Genomic DNA, 16,211 nt, shown 5'->3' with positions numbered 1-16,211 from the left:
GTTTTGGAACCCTCTTGAATCATTCCATATCCTATTCTAAACCTAGAGTTCTCTGTTCTCTTGTAAGTTAAGTCCCTGTGTGTTCCAGGGTTGATGCAGTTTTCCTCTCTCAGAGGCCAATGGTCCATTTACTCAGTTAAGATTGGTAGAAATTTGAAGGTGTGGCCTGATGAATCTGTGTGGCACCATTATTAGAAAGTCCATGATGCGATACTTGATACCCTGAGTTTTCCTTACCAGAGAGCAGAAAAGCAACTCTATCGCTAACACCTAAGTTACAGCCACACTTCCTCTTGAATTACACAACTGCTTTCACTGACATTCACTCATTAATTCAACAGCATATGTTGGAGTTCCTATGATATGACATAAATACATATGTAAAGGTTTTCCTGCTTCATCTTTCATATAATCATGTTCATGTATAATGGTTGTTTTTCTATCACAGTATTAAATCCTCATAGCAGTCCTGTGACCTTACTGAAGACCAGAGAGGCTATGTCACTTGCCTTATTTATATCTTATGTGATACACAAAAATGTGTCAATGGGCAAATTATGGAAGTGTCTTAGTAGCCCCTTCAATATTCCTCATTTGATCTCTCAAAGCCTTTTCAATAAATGCACTCTCCAATGGAAACCACTGAGTTTCCTATGTAAACCGCTTGAAAACATGTCCTCTAGGTATTCTTCTACAGCATTGTCATTCTGACACTCTTTCTATATGGCAGTTCTGGAGCTTCCTCTTCTCACACAGTGCTTTGAATTGGGTGAAAACATTTTTGAGTGATTTATGCCTCTTCCTTATTGTAGTGCATCAGAAGTTGTAAAACCACCTTCCTAAGGTTATGAAATTAAGTTATATGCAGTTGATAGGCGTTTTATCGGCAAACTTGAAATACTTGATGGAAATCTGAAGTCAGTAGATTTTGAAAATGTATCTTGGGCTGACACTGTGGCACAGCGAGTTAAAGCCCCAGCCTGTAGCACCGGCATCGTGTGTGGGCGGCCGGTTCAAGTGCTGGCTGCTCCTTTCTGATCCAGGTCTCTGGTATGGCTTGGGAAAACAGTAGAAGATGGCTCAATTCCTTGAGCCCCTGCACCCATGTGGGAGACCCAGAGGAGGCTCCTGGGTCCTGGCTTCGGATCAGCTCAGCTCTGGCCGTTGTGGTCATTTGGGGAGTGGACCAGTGGAATGGAGGACTCTCTGTCTCTACCACTCTCTGTAACCCTGTCTTCAAATAAATAAAATAATTCTTTTTTAAAAAAAGTAAAAGAACATGTATCTTGAATGTCTTCTTCTTTCCTTTATTTCTTTATTTCCTTTCTTGTAGAAATGAAGGAATTGTACAAAGGTTTTATTTTGACATCTTTTCATGGATATATTCTCACTAAATCCTACTTATCTCTTTTTTTAAAAAAATTATTTGACAGGTAGAGTTATAGTCAGTGAAAGAGAGAGACCGAGAGGAAGATCTTCCTTCCGATGGTTCACCCCACAAATGGCCGCTACGGCCAGCGCTGCACCGATCCGAAGCCAGGAGCCAGGTGTTTCTTCCTGGTCTCCCATGTGGGTGCAGGGGTCCAAACACTTCGGCCATCCTCTATTGCCTCCCGGGCCATAGCAGAGAGCTGGACTGAAAGAGGAGCAACTGGGACTAGAACCCAGCGCCCATATGGGATGCCGGCGCCGCAGATGGAGGATTAACCAAGTGAGCCACGGCGCCAGCCCCCTACTTATCTTTTAGATTCAATGTAATGTCTTATACTATGTGAATCTTTCCCCAAGTTTCCTGTTAAACACTCTTACTATATCCTTTACTTACTAGCACTTATGTACTTAACTTTTCTCTTTTACTTTATGAATTAGCCCCACGAGGACAGAGATGATGTATGTTTTGTTAACACCAGTACCAAGTATAGTACCTATCACTTAGTGTGCATTCAGTGAGTAGTTGATCAAATAAAGGATGAATAAAATAATAGTGTCACACATGGTATTTGGCATGCATTGTTATCTAAGCTCCATTACACCAATTCTATTATTTCCACATATCCTAAGTGAGGATATTAGAGTCAGAGAGGTGAGTATGACTGAAGTCATGGCTTCTTCTTTCCTAAGCCCATGGTCCACATTACAGTATTCTCTAAGAGAATGGTCTCTACTGAAGTGAAAATACATCATAATCTGTGATTAAACAAAGAATATTGAATGCCACTTAGTCTAGAGTAATGTTCCAAAATCAATGGATGTTGTAAGATACATACTGGAATTCACACTAAAATACTATAAATGATAAACATATTTCAGTCTTGATGTTACCACTTATAGTTGTATGATTCATGGCAGAAGACAGCTGATTTTAGTGTTATTGAAGGGATGAAATGCAAAAAAGCACTGCTCTTTTCTAAATTTCTGAAGTTTTTTTCCCTTTTAATACCTATAACTGCTGAAAATTGCAGTTATAATAAATTGGTAATTATTGTTAGTAACTAGTATTAATTTTCTGGTTGTTTCAACACTTTTCTGATTTTTTAAGATAGTGACACTGAATTTAAACTTACAAATCATAATTTATGATACAGAAGAGATAGCTTTTGAAAAGATATATTCACAAAGGTGGACAGAATCCATGTTTACCCAGAGGCAAGGCAGTGTTGTCCAATGATTCTGCTCGAAGGAATATTCAACTATAAAGCAGATTGTTTGGCATATTTTTGCATTGCCTTGCTGACAGTTTCTACTCACAGAGAGTACAGGAGGCGTGAAAGAATAGTTTCTTAGAATATAATTCTGAACAACAAGGAAAAAATGATTGGTAAATTTGGAAAGAGTTGGACACCTGAGGAGGAAAATGACTATTGCCAGAATATGTGACATCTGAAAGGGAAATGTTATGGATAGTAGACAAGGCACCTTTAAACTTTCAGAAGGCATTTTTGGTAGTGGTTGGGGATAGAAAAACAAGTGTTAAGTGTCAAGATTGCAATTAGGGATGTAGAATTTAAAAAAGAACCCAGTTAAGGGAAAGGAGGGGTTTACCTTAAAAATTCAATGCAGATCAAGTCAGGCTTACAGGGGACCTGTGAAACAAATTATTCATTACTGAAGATGGGAAGATTTGTGATCAGAAGGAAAAATGAATAAAATGGACTGTGGTTTATAAAAACCACAGAAAAACACTTTAGAAACATGTTCAGATCAAATGTTCAAAGAAAGGGACAGGCCCACTCCTTGCAGCCAATGCCATCAAGTCAATGAATGGCTCAGAAAAAGCTGATACCCTCATCTCTAACTGGTTTCTATGAACTTTGTAAAAAAAAAAAAAAAACTTGAAAACACCAAGAAAATATTTGTAAGAGCAAAAGAAGTCCAATGTAAAACAAGAAATATTGAGAACCTTGCTGTTGCAAAAGAGTGTAAGATTTCTCTCTCGAAAGAATCAGATTCAAAGCTACTGTGAAGTTAACTGTATACACATGATGTTGATGACCTTTAAATGGGAAATTGAATAATGGAAATGTTCAAATATTTTTAATTTTTTAAATGGGAGGAAGTGAATTCAACAAATTAGATAAATGCTGTTTATACTATATCAATTCCTGGAAATTTTCTAAAATGATGAAAGGGCAGTTTCACAGGAAAAATAAGCTGTAAGGCCACGGCATGGAATGAACTTGCTAAGATCATCTTAGTAGATGGATTCCTTTCTTCCTTGCTGAAATTCTCATCTCATCCTCTATGGTCTGAAAAAGCATTGTCTATGTTATATCCACTGTTTCCTCTCTGAGGTAGAGCTAGTTGCTTAAAAGTCAGCTTCCCAAACTTGCTTGTAATCAACTTATAAGTAGAGAGTTTACATCTTTTTATCTGTAACATGTTTATCAAGTAATTAATAGCAAATAAATACATCAGAAAATGCTTATAATATTTCCCTAAAACATCCCATAATATCCTAATGATATCCTCATGAACAAAAGGGAGAAAATATATTGATTTTAAAGGCAATTGAAGATGTTAAGCGTTGGAACCACAGTCCATAAAGCATTTTCAAATAAATGCAAATGAATGAGATTTGTTTTCAGTAGTATGCATCAAGACTGACTTTGGTCCTGCCTGTGCCACGTTAAAAAAATTTTGGGGGAAGGGAAGATAGCTCATACCCACTGGTTCACTCCTAAAGTTCCCACAACAGCTGAAGCCAGGGGTCAGGAACACAATCCAGGTGTCCCATGTCAGTGACAGAACACAATTACTTGAACTATCACCATTTTCTCCTAGGGTCTGCCTTGAAAGGAAGCAGAAGCCAGAACTGAGAATGGAACTCAGGTACTCCACTGTGGGACATGGGCATCTTAACTGTTGAGGTAAGTACCTCCTCCATGCCACATTTTAACCCAACAATTTGCACAAACATATGAAGGGTAATTTATTAAATTCATGGGTAACACAAATTTGGGAATTATATTGTAGAAATCATGCCTTAGCATCAGCATGTGGAAAGCATGTTACATGGCATTAGGAAAGACAATTTTTTTTATTTGACAGAGTTATAGACAGTGAGAGAGAGAGAGAGACAGAGAGAAAGGCCTTCCTTCCGTTGGTTCACTCCCCAAATAGCCGCTATGGCTGGTGCTGCACCGATCCGAAGCCAGGAGCCAGGTGCTTCTTCCTGGTCTCCTATGTGGGTGCAGGGGCCCAAACACTTGGGCCATCCTCCAGTGCCCTCCGGGCCACAGCAGAGAGCTGGACTGGAAGAGGAGCAACCAGGACTAGAACCCGGTGCCCATATGGGATGCCGGCGCTGCAGGTGGAGGATTAACCAAGTGAGCCACAGCGCCAGCCCCAGGAAAGACTATTAAAAGTAATGAAAGTGTGGGTTAAACGAAACAAAAAGATGTTAAATAGAGAAGAAATAAGGTTCAATCAGTAGAGTACAAATACACTAAATGCGGAGACTTTTGGCCAAGCAGCTATAAGAGAAAAATGGGCCCAGAATGTTAGCAGATGTTAGACATATTGGGAAATAGCAGTAGATATGTTTGTCAAATAAATGAATACGTGATCTTAAGATTAGTATATCTCATAGAGTTATGCTTGACAAGAAGAAAGGACAACTTGAATACTCTGTTTGACTCTGGGTTTAACATAATTAAAAGGACCATGGGCTACCATAAGTGAATTTATCATGAAGAAAGTTGAGAATATTAATGACATTTAGTTAGCATAGATGTGAACTGGATAATTGTATTTCCTCAGCTTAATAGCAAGTCAGTGAAGAGTGACAGAATGGTTCTGGGGCTGAAGAGGCAGAAGCAGGACATGGTGAGAGGTCTTGGGGAAAATTTTGTTTTTAACTTTAAAATTATGAATGTAATACACATTCTAGAGAGAATTAAGCATAAACATGTAGTACAAGACAGCTTTTTGAGTATGGACATTTGGCAAAGTGATTGTCATTGGTTGGGACAACTGCATCCTATGTCAGAGTGTCTGGTTTGATTTTTAGTTCCTTCACTTCTGATACAGCTTCTGCTAATGTGCAACCTGTGAGATCAATGCTCCTGGAGTCACCTGTCTCAGCCATGGCTTTTGCAAGCATTTAGAGTGTGAAACAGCAGATGTTTCTGTCTTTCTGTCTCTGTGCCATTCAAATAAATAAAATTAATAAAAAAATTAAAACAGCTTATTTACTTTTTAGGATGAGAGACAGAATAATGCCAGCATTCCTAGGGCCTTCACATACACTTTCTCATTCATACACCCCCTCCGTCTTTCTAAAGGCAAACACTGCTCAGAATTCTGTGACAGTGACCTCCCAGCTCTTTATGATTTTACTATTTGCACACACAGCCCTAGATCATTTAATTTAATCATGCCTTCTTTCAAGCCTTATTACATGTAATCATAAAATATTAGCTCTTTTTCTGTTTCTTTTATTGTGTTTGAAAACTTGTTCTCTTTTTGTGTACCTATAGTTTGTAAATTTCATTGCTTTTTAGTGAGAGGTAGAACCAGATTTTGAGGGGCATTATATTTAAATGACTGTGTTCTTTAAGAAAAAGAGCACATAAATTTTGTTTTTGTTAATTATACACTCATGTGAACATATTACAGGTCTCTGTCCAACCTTAGAAGAGATTAAGACAAGCAAAGTGCCTAAAATTTATGCTTTATTGCCTTCTTGGAAGGTACACTTTGTGTGGTATTCTGTTGGGAAAAAAATCAACAATTTATTCATTCTTATGCTTATTCCTAAATGTTCCTAAGTTTCTGGGCAATTAAATGCAGTTTCCAGAAAGATAAACATGTTCTAGTAGCACTGTCAAATAAACAACTACAAGGAGAAGTGCTCCATATTTGTACTGCTTAATAGAGTAGTTAAGGCCCGTGCCACGGCTCAATAGGCTAATCCTCAGCCTGCGGCGTCGGCACCCCAGGGTTCTAGTCCCGGTCGGGGCACCGGATTCTGTCCTGGTTGCCCCTCTTCCAGGCCAGTTCTCTGCTGTGGCCCAGGAAGGCAGTGGAGGATTGCCCAAGTGCTTGGGCCCTGCACCCGCATGGGAGACCAGGATAAGCACCTGGCTTCTGCCTTCGGATTGGCGCAGTGCATCGGCTACAGCACGCTGGCCGCGGCAGCCATTGGAGGGTGAACCAACGGCAAAGGAAGACCTTTCTCTCTGTCTCTCTCTCTCACTGTCCACTCTGCCTGTCAAAAAATGAAAAAAAAAAAAAAATAGAGTAGTTAACAGCCAGATTTGGATATTGAGACCTTGAGCTGTAGCTAGTGCAGCTGATGGAACAGATTTTATATTTAAACAACTTTTTAACTTAATTTAGATTTAAATAACAAGTGACTAGTGGTTATAGTTTTGGATGGTGCAAATCTAGGCTGTATGATCAAGAGTGGCATTGCTGAAGTTTGAAGCCTATGTATATTGAACTTTCAGAGGCACTGCCAAACTTTTCCAAGTGATTTTGACAGTTTATTCCACTAGCAGTTTATATGAGTTCCTATTTTCCTGTGTTCTAAACGATTCTTGAAATTATTTTATTCTTGTGGGTGAGCAGTTCTTGCTATTTCCATTGATGCATCCTAATTATTAATGATGTGGTTTGCCTTTGCAAATTCTTGTTTGGGTTTCCTCTTACATGAAGTGCCAGTGTATCTTTTTGCTTGTTCTATTGGGTTGTCTATTGTTTTCATACAGATTTATTGTTATTTTTTAAAATAATTATTCTAAATACAAGTTTTTTGTAATTATGTATTTTACAAACATGTACTTATGGGAAGATTTTGAAAATATTGACATATAGGCCGGCGCCGTGGCTCACTAGGCTAATCCTCCACCTTGCGGTGCCGGCACACCGGGTTCTAGTCCCGGTCGGGGCGCCGGATTCTGTCCAGGTTGCCCCTCTTCCAGGCCAGCTCTCTGCTGTGGCCAGGGAGTGCAGTGGAGGATGGCCCAAGTCCTTGGGCCCTGCACCCCATGGGAGACCAGGAGAAGTACCTGGCTCCTGCCATCGGATCAGCGCAGTGCGCCAGCCGCAGCGGCCATTGGAGGGTGAACCAACGGCAAAGGAGGACCTTTCTCTCTGTCTCTCTCTCTCACGGTCCACTCTGTCAAAAAAAAAAAAAAAATATTGACATATACACCTTACTCCAGACCAATTAAATCAAAGTTTCTGTGGATAGGATTGGAGCATTTTAAAGATTTCCCAGGTGATAAAAATCTGCCAAGTTGAGGAGAAATCAGTGTCTGAAAGGGCTTGTTAACCATCAAAACAATCTCCCAACACCGTATGGGGAAGTGAGTATGTGAAACATTTCTGGGGTCAGATGGCCTAAGTTTTTTTCCCTAGATTATAGGTTTAACTTTGTACTTCAATATTTCATCTGTAAAAGTAGCTGACATATAGAATCTTTGTAAATACCAAATAAACAATTAATTGAAAAGTGCTTGAAACCTCATGTAAAACACAGCAAGTGCTCAATAACTATTAGCTATCATTATCATCATCATAACATGTTTAAATCAGCTGCTTCACAAAGTTGTGAGAACCAGCAACTTCCTTAAAGAGAAAACATCAGAAATGTTTCCAAGACCAGGAACAAGGCAAAGATGCTCATAATCTCTAATATTTATATTGGTATGTTGAATTGGTTAATACTCACTAATATGAACCAATTAGTTAATACTCATATTAGCTTATACAATCAGACAAAAGAAATTAAACAAAGACAAAATAATTGATAAAGAACTAAAATATCTCTATTTGCAGGTCTTATGATAGTATACTTAGAAAACCTTGATGTTATAAAATTAATTTAAAGAAAATATTTTAGAAATGTAGCAGATATAAAATTAACAACAGGCACAAATAAAAATACTTAATTGACATAAATAATGGCCAGTTGAGGACACACTGGTAGAGAAAATCTCATTTAGAATGAAACAATGAAGACAACATTTAGAAATAAACTTAACAAAAATACACAAAACTTATAGAAAGAAAGCTTTAAAAGGTTTCAAGAGAGAGCTACAAGATCAAATTAGACAAATGAAAAGACATCCTTGTTCTAGGATAAGACACAACAAAGATGTCAGTTTTTCTTGAGTTAGTTTATTCTTTTAATACACTCTCAGTGAAACTTTGTTAGGAGCAAGGTAAAGTGAAATTATGTTTAATATGAGAAAAGACACATACAAGAATGGTGATAAAAACAATGAAAACGAAAAAAATTGAGGGGCCTGTGGGGAGCAACTCAGACTAGACTAAGTTACTGGAATTAAGACTTATTCTATGCATCTGCTCTCCCACAATATGGTGCTGGGAGAGGAGTAAACAGCTTCTACACAGCTGCCTCTCACCAACTTGACAAGCTGCAGGAGCTGCTCCTGATTGGAGGAGAGCAGCATGCTCGGTGTGTGGGTAGCAGAGTTGGGATTGGTGGAAGAGGACTATAAAGGAGGAGAGAGACAACATGCACCAGGAACACCTGAGGAACATCTGAGCAGCCCCCAAGAGAGCCGGCCGGCGGTGTGCCGCTCCCCCGCGGAAGTGGGGAAAGTGGCAGGGGGGCCCGCCCCTCCACGGAGGTGGAGAGTCGGTAGCCAACCTGGGAAGAACCAGCAGCAAATCCGGGAAGGGCCTAGCAGACGAAAGAACAACACAGGGTCCTGTGTCGTTCCTCCACGAAGAGGGGGAGCGACAGGGCCAGCCCTACCAGCCAATGAAACTCACTGTTAGAGTCTAATTAAAACAATGATGTAACAATACATGAACAGATGAATAGTGAAACAGAAGAGAAAACCCAGAAATACACCCAAGTAAGTATGGAAATGTTATATAAGAAGACAGTATCTTGACTTACTGGTATGAAACAAACTTGTAATGATTGACTTTTAAATAAATGATGCTTTTCAATAATGATAAGCAACCTCTTTGAAAAAAGAAAATTATACCCATATCTTACACCAAATACAAAAACAAACTGCAAATGGATCTCAGGATCCAAATGTAAATAATAAAATCATACAAGTACTAGGAGAAAATATAAGTGGGATTCCATTTTAAATTTGCTTTATATCATTCAAAATCCATAGATCACTAAAGAAAATATTAATAATTTTTATCTAAACAAGAAAAACATTGAGTGTGGTAAAAATATCAATATCATCAACAAAGTCAAAAGACAGCTGAAAAACCAAGGAAAACCTGTTTGCAATATATATCATGGACAAAGTACTAATGTCTGTAATATGTAAATAACTCTTAAAATTTGAACTATTAAAGAAGAAAATTCCAATACAAGTAGGAAAAAGAAACAATGGACAACTTACAAAAACTGATAATTAGAAAAAAATCCCTTAAATATACAAAATTATTCAAATCCACTTATAATTGGTTATTTATAATTTGGGATAACCTGAGATATCATCTCTTTCATATAAGACTGGCAAAACTTTAAATATATAACAATATATCCTGTTACTGAGATGGTGGGGGAAATTGTTCTTCATCATAAATTACTGGTAGGAGTGCAAATTGGTATGATCCTTCTGGAGAAGAATTTGACAATTCCTAATAAAACTGCACTTACCTGCTGACCCAGAAATACTAATTCTAGGAATTTATCCTGAAGGTATACTATCACCAACATCAAATGACATATGCAGAAGGTTATTCAATGCGGTATTATTTTCAATTGCAAAATTCTGGAAATAACCTAAAGACAGTGGTTGAACTGACAATAATATATCCATATATATATATATATATATATATATACATACACATGCAGCTATAAAAAGAATGAAGATCTCTATGAACTGATATGGAGTGACATCTAGGATATATTGCTAAGTGAAAAAAGTGCAAAAATGTATCCATCTGCAAGAAATAAGGGGATGTGAAAGATATTCATGTATCTACCCATTTGCAGGAAGAGAAAAACAGAAGATTAAGCCAAGAAGTATACAGTTGGTATACTTCGAGAAGGAAGGTGTGAACAGATGGAAACAGTAGAAAAATGGGACCAGAGAAGACGGAATGAACGAGGAAAGTTTACCTTTTACATATAGTTCTGACTCTTAAAAAACTGGAAGTGTTTCACATATAGAAACACAAATAATGAAAATCAAAGAGGATGTGAGAGGAGGTGAAAATGTAATACAAAATGGTGGAGATGGAGAAGAACTAACAGGTAATTATGGAGGATTATGTTTTATGTATTAACTGTAAAGTTAAAATGAAAAGAATTATACACAATTTTATACCATATATTTTCCTCCAGATAGGTGAGGTTAGCAATGTTTAAAGTACTTTATGTGGGGGGCCGGCACCATGGCTCACTGGTTAATCCTCCACCTGCGGCACCAGCATCCCATATGGGCGCTGGGTTCTAGTCCCAGTTGCTCCTCTTCCAGTCCAGCTCTCTGCTGTGGCCCAGGAGGGAGTGGAGGATGGCCCAAGTGCTTGGGCCCCTGCACCTGCATGGGAGACCAGGAATAACTGGTCTTCTGGCTTCGGATCGGTGCAGTGCTGGCCATAGTGGCCATTTGGGGAGTGAACCAACAGAAGGAAGACCTTTCTTTCTGTCTCTCTCTATCACTGTCTATAACTCTACCTGTCAAATTAAAAAAAATTTAAAGAATTACTTATGTGAATACCAGGATTGAGTAAGTAAGTAAACATTTTTGTGGATAGTAAAGAATCAGTTTCTCTGCCAGAAAAACAAATCACAACTATGAAAAAGGAAAGGCTTAAGTAAATCCTGTGGTAGGTACTGGAATTGAGAAATCAGTATACACTCATGATTTTAAATTATTTGTATGGAGAGACTGATATAAAATATAGCTGTGTACTTTGTAATGTGTATATGTATTTTGCAGCTCTCTCAATGATAGGGTCTAGAAGCAAGACACTTCAGTAGTAATAAGCACACCTAGCACCTAGGTGTTCATATGTTTGATTTGTAAACACTATTTTCCAATTAAAGGGACCAAAGCTCCCTAAAAACTAATTAGTTTGGGAATGAGTGAAGGAAGAGTCAAGAAGAATCTTATCTTGTGCTGCCAGAAAGTAAGGTAGGGCTAAAAAGATGATGCTTACATAATAGAATGGACACAGAAACCAACACAAAAGAGCTCTCAATGACAAAATATAAAATACATAAAAATTTTCCATTTATGTAAATAAAAATAAGAACTGTAGCAATAAAATAAGTAATGGTATTATGATATAACCTATAGATTAAAATAAATTTGTGTTCATATTGATATAAATAAATGGAGGGAAATAGCTAGTTTTCCTTATAATAAAATTCCAGTAATAATTATTTAAGGAATGACAGAAAGAGGGAGCTAATACCACATAATAATTGCTTCAGGTAAGATTCATCAGTGACTGCTGACATTAATAGACGGGAGTATGATGTGAAATGGAATATTTACATAGTATTAAAATTTATTTCCACAAGATACACCTAAGTTACAAGGAAAAATCTGAGAGACACCACCTTTACAAATATTATAACCATTATAGGACATAGAAACACCATTACCCCTTGATATGACACATCAGGAAGGGCAAAATCACTCTATTATATTCTTATAAAAATGCAGAACCTGAATCTAATCAACAGAAAACATAAGACAATTGCAAATTAAAGGATATTCCAGAAACAAAGCAATTTAAAACTGGGTAATCATCTTCAAGAGTGTCAAAAATCATTTAAAAGACAGAAAAACTGAGGAGCTGGTATAGACTAAAAGAGACTTAGGAGATATAACAGATGTAATATCTGATCAGAGGTTAGATGTGGACCAGAAATAGCACATTAGTAAGACAACTGGCAAAATCAAAGTCTATAGATTAGTCGTTATTTTGCTGATAATTGATTTATTGTTATGTTATATACTAAAATTTTCTGTACTATTTCTGCAACTTACTTGTTATCCTAAAATTAGTTCACTTTAAAAACTTAAATATAGTTGAGTTTTAGTAACTTGAGTTCAAGTCGGGGTAACTATTTAATAGGAATTCATAGATGAGATGCAAGCCATGGTGAGGTGGTTTCAACATAGAGCTGTTTATGTCTCCATAATTCATGAATATTTACAGAATTCTTATCCTAAAGGGTGAATTATAGGTTTACACACATGCTTTCATCCAATACTAATCCCCATATATTTTTAGAAAGAAAGATGTTAGATCTTTGCAATAAATGATGTACACTGTGAGGATCACGTAATATATTATGAAATATCCAAATTAGTTTAGAATAAAATTCTCTTAGCTTCAACTTCCAGGTCTTTAAATACTTGAGAATAAATTTACATTTACGAATGGGTTTTCAGCATACTATCAATAGCAGATAGTGACACAAAGGCCTTGAACAATTTAAATGAGGTGAAAAATTTACTGTTAAGTAGGGAAAAGAGGATTCCAAAACAATATATGCAGCAGGATCCTATTTTTGTTAGAAGTAAAAATATATGCATGGGAGAGAGCTTAATACTTTATATGACAAATTGTACGCCATGTTTAAGTCGTGGTGGTTACAATTATCTGTTTTTTCTTTGCTTATTATCAATTTCAAAATTTTCCAAAATATGTATTTTATAGTCATAAAAATTATAAATATTTTTAGAAAGAAAGCAGTGTAACAATTTTCAGGTGTCTGAACAGTGAGTAATTAACTATCACTTCAAATAAATGGATGTAGTCAAAAATAAAATATCGATGCTGTGGACAGTCATCTGTGTTAGGATGACTGGGTGGAGGCTACAAATAGGAGGTGATAAGTGGATTTTTCCACTGTGGTCATTTCTGGTGAAAATGTCAAAAATTACTCAGAGACAAGTTTAACCTTCTGCAGTTAGTAAGCTAACAATGTCACAGGAAGCACTAACATCTTGTACTGTTTAATATTTTTCATAGTGAAAGGGGAAAAGATGCTTTTTGTTAGGAAGAGGAGAGAGATATATGTATTGGGATATTTTCTTCTAGTCTTATGTTAATTTTTGGGACATATATTACATGGAAAGTGCTATTCCTGCCTTGCTTTTCAAACTCATATCCATTCTCTAGGGACTAAAGTCAAAATTAGTGCTTCTTATATTTTAATGTGCATATTATCCAATTGGGGGATTTGATTCTGTAAGCCAGAGGTGGAACCTTGATTTTGTATAGGAATCATCTGAGCTTATTGGGAATGCAGAATGTTGGGTCTCACCATATAACTACTCAGTCATAATCTGTATTTTAATGAAGTCTCCTTTTGGTTGGCGCCGTGGCTCACCTGGCTAATCCTCTACCTGCGGCACCAGCACCCCGGGTTCTAGCCCTGGTTGGGGTGCCAGATTCTGTCCTGGTAGCTCCTCTTCCAGTCCAGCTCTCTGCTGTGGCCCGGGAGTGCAGTGGAGGATGGCCCAAGTGCTTGGGCCCTGCACATGTATGGGAGATCAGGAAGAAGCACCTCGCTCCTGGCTTCTGATCGACGCAGTGCGCCAGCGGTAGCGGCCATTTTGGGGGTGAACCATCAGAAAAGGAAGACTTTTCTCTTTGTCTCTCTCTCTCTCTCACTGTCTAACTCTGCCTGTCAAAAAAAAAAAAAAAAATAAGGTCTCCTTTTGACTTGTATGCATACTAAAATTTGATAAGGTCTAAAGAACCCAAAATAGTATAATTGACTTTTGGTTTCTATACTTTGCTATGCAAATTACTTAAAGAAATAATAACATAGCAAAATATAGAAACTGATGCTGCCATTGAACTTTGTTAGAAAAAGACATAACCTAACTTTAATTTGTAAAACTATTTTCGATAAAGTGTCTAAAATTTCTTTGATTCTCAGATGACTTTAAAATTAGTTTTTATTGACTTTATCTTTTAAGCTAAGTTATTCTGTAGCAAATTCAAACCCCACCATTCCTGCTTTGTGCCTCATTTGAGAACTGTTATGGAATCTGTCATTTTACATTCTACTGGCAGAGAGGGACTTTTCCTCTTTCAGGTATTATGATACTAGAATTATAGATGAATTTGGCACAGGAACAACGTATCTTTGTTTCTGATTTATAATAATAACTACATTTATAGAACTCCAAAAGAAGAAATTAAAAGAAAGAATATGGAATCTGTGGATAATTTTATGAGATAAGTATAAAAGAGAAAAATAGTGATCACCCTCAAGTCACTAAATTATTTTATAAGTCCATTTTTATTTATTCATGGTTAAAAAGCTGGTGGTTCTAGAAAATCATGGTTTTATTTCAGAAACAATCATGCTGTGGCCAATTGAAAAACAGACACTTCTGGGGCCATCAAAGAAGGAGGTACCTTTCTCTGAAGGGAGGAGAGAACTTCCACTTTGACGATGACCCTGTCGGAATAAGATCGAAGTCGGCGAACTCAAAAGGCTTCCATAACCTTGGCAACTCATGACTAGAGCCTAGGGAGATTACTGATGCCATAAACAAGAGTGTCAAATTGTTAAGTCAACAACAGGAGTCACTGTGTACTTACTTCTCATGTGGGATCTGTCCTTAGTGTGTTGTCCAATGTCAAGTAATGCTATAACTAGTACTGAAACAGTATTTTACACTTTGTGTTTCTGTGTGGGTGCAGAAATCTTGACTTAATATATACTGAATTGATCTTCTGTATATAAAGAGAATTGAAAATGAATCTTGATGTGAATGGAATGGGAGAGGGAGCGTGAGATGGGAGGGGTGTGAGTGGCAGGGAAATTATGGGGGGGAGCCATTGTAATCCATTCACTATACTTTGAAAATTTATATTTACTAAATAAACAATAAATAAAAAAAGAAGCAAAAGGGAGGCAACAACAACAACAAAAAAAAAAAACAAAAAAGAAATATCATGTCCTCATCCCTTCAGTGACACAGAAGGCAAATATTTAGTGGAAAACACAGATATCAATAACTCTAAGATGAAAATGAGTCTTAAGCAATGGACTGTTGGCATGCAGAAATTTAAGAAATAACTTCATTAATTTACTGCATTAATATTTTCTTTTTATACATACATAACAGTAATTTTATTTTTAGAAATTGTGTTAGTCTAAAAGAGTTCTCTGTAAAAAATAAAATTTAAAAACCATATGATTTATAGTTGTTTTGGAGAAACCCAGTATATAACAACCAGTAGTTATATCAAGTTGTTATACTTGTTATAAACAAGGAAGATGTTAGGAGACTAAAGAAATTGGTGGAAAATTTCAGGAAATCACGCAGAATGTAATTTACTAGACACTTGTAGATAGAAGCATGTCTTGGGCAGCAGGAAGACAAGAGGATTCCCCACCATGAAGCTTGACAGAAAAGATTTACATGCTAAGATAGATAAAAGTGTCCATGGCCGATTGGAATGTACCTGGACTTTCTCAGGAAATATGAATATTTGTAGGAGCTATTCCAGGCGTCAGTTAAGAGTGACGGATTATCTTAGGACTCTGTTTGTCCCATAAGCTTTGAGATGACTACCAGGGGAGCACCTGGAAGGAAAGATGGCCGTTATGATCAAGATGACTGCAGCCATGTCAAGCTGAATACCCACAACAGGAATTGCTTAGAGCTTAAACAATAGCATTGCTTTGCTTTGTCATAAAAATGATAGCATATATGAAATTGATGGACTCATATTTAAAGCATGATTAATAGGATATAGTTATTTTAAATTTT

The 16,211-nt window shown here is 37.0% G+C and overlaps 1 protein-coding gene and 1 long non-coding RNA gene across 5 annotated transcripts in view; one reads left to right on the top strand and one right to left on the bottom strand.

Annotated features, from left to right (window-relative positions):
• Positions 1–15,191, top strand: part of LOC138849360 (uncharacterized) — a 65,529-nt gene extending 50,338 nt beyond the window's left edge. Inside the window, exons 2-4 of the long non-coding RNA XR_011388108.2 lie at positions 4,282–4,367; positions 10,448–10,708; positions 14,785–15,191. This is a non-coding gene — a long non-coding RNA (uncharacterized LOC138849360). The remainder of the gene's footprint in view (positions 1–4,281; positions 4,368–10,447; positions 10,709–14,784) is intronic.
• Positions 1–16,211, bottom strand: part of GPR149 (G protein-coupled receptor 149) — a 75,045-nt gene that overhangs the window by 45,824 nt on the left and 13,010 nt on the right. The window lies entirely within an intron of this gene.

The sequence above is a fragment of the Oryctolagus cuniculus genome, chromosome 4 (genome assembly GCF_051225735.1).
Source record: "Oryctolagus cuniculus isolate XC-2025 breed Fujian yellow rabbit chromosome 4, ASM5122573v1, whole genome shotgun sequence".
NCBI lineage: Eukaryota > Metazoa > Chordata > Mammalia > Lagomorpha > Leporidae > Oryctolagus > Oryctolagus cuniculus.
This window is presented reverse-complemented; position numbering and strand designations above follow the sequence as displayed.